The 10,432-nt window shown below is 46.3% G+C and overlaps 1 protein-coding gene across 1 annotated transcript in view; it reads left to right on the top strand.

The window, feature by feature from the left end:
* The first annotated feature begins 727 nt into the window (after positions 1-727).
* The window catches only part of zhx3b (zinc fingers and homeoboxes 3b), a 70,149-nt gene continuing 60,444 nt past the window's right edge, over positions 728-10,432 (top strand). Inside the window, exon 1 of the mRNA XM_055652178.1 lies at positions 728-1,667. The gene's annotated coding sequence lies outside the window, so the exon portion shown is untranslated. The remainder of the gene's footprint in view (positions 1,668-10,432) is intronic.

The following is a 10,432-nucleotide window of genomic DNA, read 5'->3' as shown; positions in this document are numbered from 1 at the left end:
GGTTGGGGTAAAAGGGTCAGGGTAGTGGGAGAAATGGTTATATGTCCTATCTCCATCCCTCTAGCTTGAGTTGACCAGAAACATCACCTAAGGTAGACACAAAATGCTGGAGTAACTCCGCGGGACAGGCGGCATCTCTGGAAAGAAGGAATGGGTAACGTTTCAGTCTGAAGAAGCATTTTGTGTCTACCTTCGATGACACAGTTCATTGTACTGGTTTCCAAAAATGACACAAAGTGCTGGAGTAACTCAACTGGTCAGTCAGCATCTCTGGAGGACATGGATAGGTTTCGGGACTCTTCTTCAGTGAAATATCCAGCCAGCGATTTTGTTTAAAGGAAGGCTGGGATTGTTTTTGCACAAAGTCAAAGATCTTTTATACACAAATAACTGAGGCAAAAACAAACCTCTCGCTTGTTTAAATGTGGGGGTTTTTCTGCACGTTGATACATAATACGCTCGTAACACTATTTCCCCCCTTTGATAACGATCTCCTGAGCTCATAGCTCTAGGATCTTTGCTGCTAATAATCCTTCAGGTCGGGGAAGGAAGCGAATCAGTGCGGCGGGGAGCGGGTGGGAGTGACTTCTGGGAGGGGAGGAACAGATAACACTCGCGATTACCGAGGAATGTGGAGGACGAGCCTGTGTCAGAGGGGATCCCCGCAGTTAATGGTAAGTTTAATGTCGTGGGAGAGAGAGAGAGAAGAGGGGGGGAGGTGGAATGAACAATACCGTAGCAACCAGAGAGAGTGAGAGTGAGGCATGACCGTCAGCCACTTGGAGAGAAAGCGATCACCAGCCACTCAGCTGGAAGGGACCATCGGCAAGAAGAATACCAGGTACAAGGCGCTCATTTCAAACACACAATCCGCTCTCGGATCAGCGCACTCAGCACTCACGCGAACGCCACCTTGACTCATAAGCGGTTATGACACGGCGGGCAATTTGCAACACAATTGACATGTTTATGTTTTCAAAGACGCGGCGTGTCTTGACATTTCACTGCCAGAGAGAAGTTACTTTGGCATGCAGCAGTACAGTCGCGGCGTTTAATACATCTCGGGATGGGCATTTGGCAGGAGGTTTAAAATATCATCCCGGATGGGGATTTGATTGAAATTAAGAGTTTTTGGACTTTTTGTTGGGTTGGAAGACGTGGATTTAAAAATGGGTACAGGTGTAGATAGTCTGGGGGGTCGTGTATCCAGCCCATAACAGACGTCCCGGAATCTCCTCCATTTAAAACCCCCCCAAGAGTGAAAAACTTCCAAAGTATTTTGCATCGTTCGCAAGACGGTGACGTTGGTCATCACGTGTGTTGGCGTTCTGGCGTCCGATGGGGTTCATTTGGTTGTATGTGTGAATCGTATCGTTTTCGTTTCGTCCTTCGCCCTGAGAGAGAGGGAGAGGGAGGGAGAGAGCGAGAGCGAGGGAGAGGGAGAGAAAGAGAGAGAGAGAGAGAGAGCATGCATGCCTTGTGAAAAAAATTGGAAAGAAAATTAAAATCGTCAACTCGTTTTATGCGGCGAGATCCAGAAAGCTCAGAGGAAGGGAGCGAATCCAGCAGCGATCGGATCAAAGAAGGGTCCCTCTCTTATTGAAGAGGAGAGGGGAGGGGGGCTGTTAAATCCAGGGCAGGAGCCCCAGGAAGGAGGCGGAGACTGGGTGAGTTTCACTGGGAAGCGCCGCTGATGTTTGTTACTTTCAGTCGCTACATTGTGGCCCCGATTGTTGCCACGTTCTAGAACGCGCTACAATGTTGCCATTTCACCCCCTGGTCATTTCCCCTCCCCGTCCCGCGTTTAATCCGCTTTAATACATTTCACTCTCTTTAAAAAAAAATATATATATATATATATAAGCTTATGAGACCCAGGGTGAAAAGTAACCCAAATAAAATGGCGGCACGTCCACAACCGGGGGAGACACCGACAGGGTAAAAGGAACCGAAGGGGGTGAAACGAAACGCACTGTCTCCCATTTGCCTGACAACTTGCGAATGTATGTGTGAGGCACCGCACTAGGCCCGGCCCTCTGCAATATCTTTATGTATTCTTCTTCCCTCTCCCCACACCCCATAGATTTTTGTTTGGGGAGAAAAAATGAGAAACAAATTGCACTTATTAAAGTGCACAAAAAATCCGCATGACTGTCCATTTAGGATTTGACACTTTTCTCCCTCACCCCCTCCCCTTTCTCTCACCCACCCCCTTCCCACACTCCCTCCCCGCCTCTCCCTTCCCTCAACCTTCCCTCAATATCCTTCCCTTACCTCAACTCCCCTCCCCTCAACCCCTTGCCCTTCCCTCAACCCATTTCCCCTCCCCTCATCCCATTTCGCCCCCTTCCCTCACCCCCCCCCCTTCCCTTTTTTAATTGGGACTGTGAGAAAGGAAGGTTTGAGAAGAGAAATTAAAAGGCAGCGAGCGATGTTGATTGGGGATGGAGCTGGCCAGTGCTGGGGTTCGCCGTTCAGTCAGTCGGTGATGTGGGGGTTCAGTATGCGGATTGCCAGTCGGCTCCAGTCCAAACACGCAACATTTTCTGTTGCACAGTTGCGATTAACCGCGCTCGTAACTACATGAAATGCTACAGTTGCTGCTGAACATTGTAACCATTGACCGGCACTGCATGTGTCTAAATATTGGTACTGTGTGTGTGTGTGTTTAAATCCTATACACGCTACTAAATAACATATTGGTAAAACCTTTGAAAACATACCAATGACTTTGATTGTCCAAAATAGACACAATTCATTTTGCATGCCCTACTTTTTAATAAGCTGGCTCGTGGATTTTTCAAAACAGTCAGCATTCTATTTGCTACTTTTATTTAAAGGGACAGGGTCTGTTTCTTTGTTTTGCTTTTTTTTTACTGCGTTGGCCTACTGTAAATCAGGACGGAGAGGGGTTTCTGGTAACTGCACATGCGTCTTAAAGTAGCAGTGACTCATGAGGCGGTTGGGCAGAAACCTCACCAGGCATTAGAAAAGTGCGGTGAGAACGGATGTTTGCAGTAACTACTGAAGCTTTCATTTTAAGTAGCGCACGTCGAAACTTTTTTTGACAGATGAGCAAAGATACTGAAATAGCCAGCCCCTCGTCTTTTTTTTTTAATTAAACAGTTTCTATAAATAGACTTATTTGTTGATAAACAGACTCTTCCGTCTTCCCATCTAGCCCAGTCTGCTACACTTAATTAAAACAACATAAACCAATTAAGTACTTCCTTTTTGACTGGGAATCGGACTCCTTAATGGAGACACTTCACAAATGGGTCACCGGTTATGGGAAGAAGGCAGGAGAATGGGGTTCGGAGGGAGAGAGATAGATCAGCCACGATTGAATGGTGGAGTAGACTTGATGGGCCGAATGGCCAAATTCTGCTCCTATCACTTATGACCATATGACAAATGTGTTTTTGAATCGGAAGAGCTGGGCGCCAGTTGAGATCTTGTTGATGGTGTACAGGAAGGAACTGCAGATGATGGTTTACACCGAAGATAGACACAATATGCTGGAGTAACTGACTCAGCGATGGAGTGTCTCGACCCGAAACGTCACCTATTCCTTCTCTCCAGAGATGCTGCCTGACCTGCTGAGTTACTCCAGCGCTTTGTGTTGATCGTTTGAGGGTGTGTGCGTTTTAAGTCGTTGTTTGAAACACTCTGACTGGTTAAGACTTTGCTGGTGGGAGAGATATGTTGTTTGTTCTCACCACCTCCACCTTTAACAGTGGCTCATGGTCAGCAGACATGGATAAGGCAATCCAGCCGGTTACCATGCCTGATCAGTTGCCCTGCCTCTCCCTGTCTTTGGCCCGATCTCGCAATAAACCATTCCATCTGTGAGAGGCAGGGTGGAGTAGGATCTCATGGCTGACATCAGCCTCTTCTTCTTTCATGCACAGCCTAAAGTTGTAGGACAACTTGTTCTATTTGATCTTCTGTGTGTGCACGTCGAGTTGATTGCATTATTTGATGCATTACTGCTAAGTGGAGATCAGAGGGTATGGAAGACAGGTACTGATCTTGATAGATCCATCCATAATTGAAAGTTACTGTGAACTGACTCAGCGAGGGACTCAGCGATGGAGTGTCTCGACCCGAAACTCACCTATTCCTTCTCTCCAGAGATGCTGCCTGACCTGCTGAGTTACTCCATCGCTTTGTGTGATCGTTTGAGGGTGTGTGCGTTTTTTAAGTCGTTGTTTGAAACACTCTGACTGGTTAAGACTTTGCTGGTGGGAGAGATATGTTGTTTGTTCTCACCACCTCCACCTTTAACAGTGGCTCATGGTCAGCAGACGTGGATAAGGCAATCCAGCCGGTTACCATGCCTGATCAGTTGCCCTGCCTCTCCCTGTCTTTGGCCCGATCTCGCAATAAACCATTCCATCTGTGAGAGGCAGGGTGGAGTAGGATCTCATGGCTGACATCAGCCTCTTCTTCTTTCATGCACAGCCTAAAGTTGTAGGACAACTTGTTCTATTTGATCTTCTGTGTGTGCACGTCGAGTTGATTGCATTATTTGATGCATTACTTGGCTAAGGGGATCAGAGGGTATGGAGAGAAGGCAGGTACGGGATACTGAGTTGGATGATCAGCCATGATCATATTGAATGGCGGTGCAGGCTCGAAGGGCCGAATGGCCTACTCCTGCACCTAATTTCTATGTTTCTATGTTTCTATTAGTCGAAACAGGGCGGACCAGGTGAATGTTGCAATCTTCCACCCCACATCAGCCCCTTTTCCCGTGGAAAACCTAAATGCAATGTGCATTTTCAAAAGTTATAGGAGCAGAATGAGGCCATTCGGCCCATCGAGTCTACTCCCCCATCCAATCATGGCTGATCTAATTTTACCTCTCAACCCCATTCTCCTGCCTTCTCCCCATGACACCCATACTAATCAAGAATCTATGCATCTCCTCCTTAATAATGTCAATTGGCTCGGCCCCCACAGCCGTCTGTGGCAATGAATTCCACAGATTCACCTCCCTCTGACTAATGAAATTCCACCTCATCTCCTTTCTAAAGGCTTGGCAGTGAACAAAAACTAAAACGCTGGAGGTACTCAGTAGACCAGGCATCTGCGGAGAGACAAGAATGGAAGTCATGTTTTGCATTTAATGCCCTGAGACGCTAAGATTGGAAGTAGGGAACATTTCTGAAAGATCAGTGAATTGAAGGCTTTGGGGGAACCTGCAGTAGAACAGCTGTAATCATATTGAATAGTGGGTAGACAAAAATGCTGGAGAAACTCAGCGGGTGAGGCAGCATCTATGGAGTGAAGGAAATCGACCCGAAACGTCGCCTATTTCCTTCGGTCCATAGATGCTGCCTCACCTGCTGAGTTTCTCCAGTATTTCTGTCTACCTTCAATTTTCCAGCATCTGCGGTTCCTTCTTAAATATTGAATAGTGGGATAGGTTTGAGGGGCCGAGCGGCCTGTTTCTGCTCGTATATTCCTCAATTCACTGTCCACAGATGCCGCCGGGCACTGACTAGTTGGAGCATTTTCTGCTTAATGTCTGTGTATGATCTAAGATGGCGTCCAAGCCAGGCGACTCTGTGTGGGCGGGTCACAGAAGTGAATCTGCAATCACGCATTACAATCGCTTGCTCCACCCTTTTCAACCTCGACTCCAACAGCAGCACTTCTTACGTTAGCTGTGCTCTCCTTAATCTCCTGTACGTGTGTACACTGTGGATGGCTCAATTGTAATCATGTATTGCTTGTCCACTGACTGGTTGGCACGCAACAAAAGCATTTCTCTGTACCTCGGCTCACGTGACAATAACGTAAACTCAACTCAAACGTAAAGTTTGCCGTTTAAGATATGACACAAAATGCTGGAGTAACTCAGCGGGTCAGGCAGCATCTCTGGAGAAAAGGAATAGGTGGCGTTTCGGGTCTTCAGACTGAGTTGTTTTCCGTTCTCCACCTCTCGTTCTCTCTCCCTCTCCCTCTCAGCCTCTCAGCCTCTCACCCCCTCCCTCTCCCCCCCTCTCTCTCCCTCTCTCTCTTTAATAACTGTGTGAATAAGTGCCACTGACAATAGTCACAAATGCCTGGTTCTAATTTTAAAGTGTCATAGAGGTGAAAGTTCCGTTGCATATTGTCACGTGTGTTTCCGGACGTTAGTTCATGTTGTCTAAAAACATATATTGTAGCTGTTAGAGGACCAGGGTTTTTAGAAAGATTTAATGGGAACCTGAGGGGTAACTTTTTCTTAATGCAAAGGGTGGTGGGTGTATGGAACAAGCTGTTGGAGGAGGTAGTTGAGGCAGGTACTATCGTAACATTTAAGAGACATTTGGACAGGTACATGGATAGGACGGGTTCAGAGGGTTATGGGCCAAGAGCAGGCAGGTGGATGGGGCATGTTGGTCGGCGGGGGCAAGTTAGTTAGTTTAGTTTAATTAGTTTAGTTTATTGTCATGTGTACCAAGATACAGTGAAAAGCTTTTGTTGAGTGCTAGCCAGTCAATGGAGAGACAATACATGATTATAATCAAGTCATCCACGATGTACAGATTTACAGGGAATAACGTGAATGATGTTTAGTAATGGTAAAACCGGTAAAGTCTGATCAAAGATTGGTCGAGTGTCTTTAATGAGGTAGATAGTAGTTCAGGACCACTCTCTAGTTGTTGGTGGGATGGTTCAGTTGCCTGAAGTTAGGCTGCAGGGCCTGTTTACACACTATGACTCGATGTAGAAACATGGAACTGCAGATACTGGTTTGCAAAAAAAAAAGACAAAGTGCTGGAATAACTCAGCGGGTCACCTTTAAACCAGCACTTTGCAAAAGAGTCTGTGCATTAATCTGGTACATTTCTCTCGTGATGTTATACATGGTGGTGGGTGTATGGAACAAGCTGCCAGAGGAGGTAGTTGAGGCAGGGACTATTCCCAACATTTAAGAAGCAGTTAGACAGGTACATGGATATGACAGGTTTGAAAGGATAGGGACCAAAGACTGCCAGGTGGGACTAGTGTAGATAGGACATGTTGGCCGGTGTGGGAAAGTTGGGCCGAAGGGCCTGTTTGCACACTGTATCACTCACTCTGCGACCTCTATAAGATCACCCCTCATCACTAGTAACTGACAGCTCTGCTCAAGGCACTTGTTTGAGGCCCATTTGTGCTTGTGGACGGAGATTCAGTATCTTGTTGCAGGCATGACCTCTCCAGGTGACTGCTGTAGCACCTTGAGGCTTGTTAGAAACATAGAAATTAGGTGCAGGAGTAGGCCATTCGGCCCTTCGAGCCTGCACCGCCATTCAATATGATCATGGCTGATCATCCAACTCAGTATCCTGTACCTGCCTTCTCTCCATACCCTCTGATCCCCTTAGCCACAAGGGCCACATCTAACTCCCTCTTAAATATAGCAAAACCAGTGGAGATGCCAGGGATCTGTTTTGTATTTCATGGAACATTGTAAATCACTACAGAAATGACATAAGACTCAAATTGCTTTAGTTAAGTTCCATGGAACCAGGGATGTTGTTGTTGTTCTTGTGCTATCTCCATTCACGATGCCCCTGTTGCTTTTGGCCTTGGTCCTTACTTTTGTGACAGATTTGTAATTCTTTCAGAAAGGTTACTTTAAAATCCCAGCTGCTGCCTTAATGTGTGCAGATTTCATTGATTCATTCCAGTTACATAATTAAACGCACTTCCAGCTGTTTTGTATTTCATGGAACATTTTAAATCACTACAGAAATGACATAAGACTCAAATTGCTTTAGTTAAGTTTCACTAGTTAAGATTTCAGATCTTCATGATTTAAATCTTTTTATTTGAATTTCACAGCAATTTGCATACATAATGATAACAGACAGTGACAGTCAAGGCATAATTGTGCAACAGTATGTAAGCGACCCTCAAAGCCCTTACCCTCACCCACCTTCAACCCACCCGAATCAGGTCGGAACCAAACGGGGACAAACAACACTCACATACATACACATCCACACAAATATGGTAAGATAAACGAAAAAAAGAAAGAAAAAAAAGGGGTCACTAATAACAGTAAATAAGTAAGTAATTGAATAAATAAGTGTGGGGGGGGGGGGGGGGGTAAGAGGAGAGCAGCTGCAGTAGAGCAGAACAATGGTGGAGAGCACTCAGTCCTCTTCCGAGTCTGGGGACAAGTTGAGAGAGTTAACAAGTTCCTAGAAAGGGTTCCATGTATCTAGGAATGTCTTGGTAGAGCCTTTGAGAGAGAACCTAAGTTTTTCAAGCTTTAAATTGTAAAGCACCTCCTTAATCCAGCGGGCGTGTGTCGGGGGACAGGTGAGCCTCCAGTTAACAGATCTTCATGGAACAAGGCCAAAACTTTTTTCTAAGGAGAAAAGAAAAGAAAATGGTTTAGGGAATAGTTTTATTCTCTATTAATCGCCATGTGTCTACTTAGTGAGAACATAGTGGCACGCAACATGCAACAGTGTGGAGACAGACTCACCGAGTCCACACCAACCAGCGATCACCCCGTACACTAGCACTATCCTACACACTAGGAACAATGTACAATTTTACCGAAGGCAATTTACTTACAAACGTGTACGTCTTTGGAATGTGGGAGGAAACCAGGGCACCCGGACGAAACCCATGTGGCCACAGGGAGATTGTACAAGCTCTGTACAGACAGCACCAGTGGTCAGGATTGATTCCACGTATCTGGTACTGTGAGACAGCAACTCCACTGTCGTGCTACCCCACAGATAGTTTTGTTATATAATGTTGGGTCAAGCCAAACAATGGATGAAACGCTTAAAATCAACCAGGAGCCAGTGACAGCAGGATGGCACTGAAGCATTTGTTCCATAGAGTGGGTTGCCCTCAGTATGGCTGCTATAGAGAGGAGACAGTTGCTCATCTCCTTGCAGTGTGGGGATTTGCAAAGAGAGTCGATAGAATGAAGCAAGGGTCCTTGTCACGGTTTATCCCAAATGGTTTAGCTCCGTAACTGAGGACCCTCTGACGGTCATCAGCTCTTTGGTCTGCCTGAACCTTGTTGGTCTTCCAGCAGAGTGAGATGTCCATCCGGGAATGTTGCTGACTGGCCCGCTTCAGACTGCAGGAGTACGTGCTGAGGGATTCGCTGAAGCTCAGTGCAGCCAACGCCAAGGCTCGGTGGGGGAGGACCACAGTCTAGGGTCCTTCCGCTGCTGGACATTGGGGGGCAGGGTGTGGTGGAGACGCCCCTCAAACAAGGGAAGGGATATCACCCCAGGGGGCCACATGAGTGGCAAGGATGCCCTGTACAATGATATTTCTGTGAACACTACCAAATATAATGCTAATGAATGTACGTACAGCCACTGAGAATGTCAGAAGAGTTTTTGCACCATTCTTGTTTTGTATATATTTATTATTCTGATTTAAGTTTACTTTTGGGGGGAAAAGGAAAATTAAAAAATAAAGGATGGGTTGAGTTGGTCAACATTGGTTCACACCTCCCACACAAATTGTTGTGGTTCACCCTCAAACCTGTTTCATGTTATAATGTTCTGTTTGACGAATGTTTCTAGGCTATTTAACCCACTCTCAGTACATGTAATTACTTGCTTGTGATGCCCATCATTAAGAAGGGGACAGTTAGAATGGCCAGAGGAGGAATTTCTTTAGCCAGAGGGTGGCGAACCTGTGCAATACATTGCCGCAGATGGCTGTGGAGGCCAAGTCAGTGGGTATTTTTAAGATGGAGATTGATGGGTGCTTGATTAGGAAGGGTGTCAAAGGCGATGGGGAGAAGGCAGGAGAATGGGGTTGAGAGGGAAAAATAGATTAGCCATGATGGAATAACACACTGAAGAAGGGTGTCATCCCAAAACATCACCCGTTCCTTCTCTTCAGTGATGCTGCCTATCCTGCTGAGTTACTCCAGCATTTTGTGTCTATCTTTGGTGTAAACCAGTATCTGCGGTTCCTTCCTACACATTGAATGACAGTGCAGACTCAATGGGCTGAATGGCCTAATTCTGCTCTTATGTCTTATGGTTAGGACCTGGTTTTATTTCAAGAGTGTAGTTTGGAGATACAGCGCGTAAATAGGCCCTTTGGCCCACCGAGTCTCCACCGACCGGCAACTCCCACACACTAACACTATCCTACACACACTGGGGATAATTTGCACTTGTACCAAGCCAATTAACCTACAAACCTGTACGTCTTTGGAGTATGAGAGTAAACCGAAGATCTCGGAGAAGCCCGCGGGGTCATGGGGAGAACATAAACTCCATACAAACAGCACCCGTAGTCGGAATCGAACCCTGGTCTCTGGCGCTGCAAGCGCTGACATGACCCTGCCCCACTTATGAGACCTAAACAGCAACCTCTGGTGACCTTGCCCACCACCCAAAAAAAAAATCAAGTTCGAGGTGACCTGCAACCTCCTACCACCTCCCACACATATGTT

The sequence above is a fragment of the Leucoraja erinacea genome, chromosome 21 (assembly GCF_028641065.1).
Source record: "Leucoraja erinacea ecotype New England chromosome 21, Leri_hhj_1, whole genome shotgun sequence".
In the NCBI taxonomy this organism is placed as follows: Eukaryota; Metazoa; Chordata; class Chondrichthyes; order Rajiformes; family Rajidae; genus Leucoraja; species Leucoraja erinaceus.
Note: the sequence above shows the minus strand (reverse complement) of the source record. Positions and strands in the feature narration are given on the sequence as shown.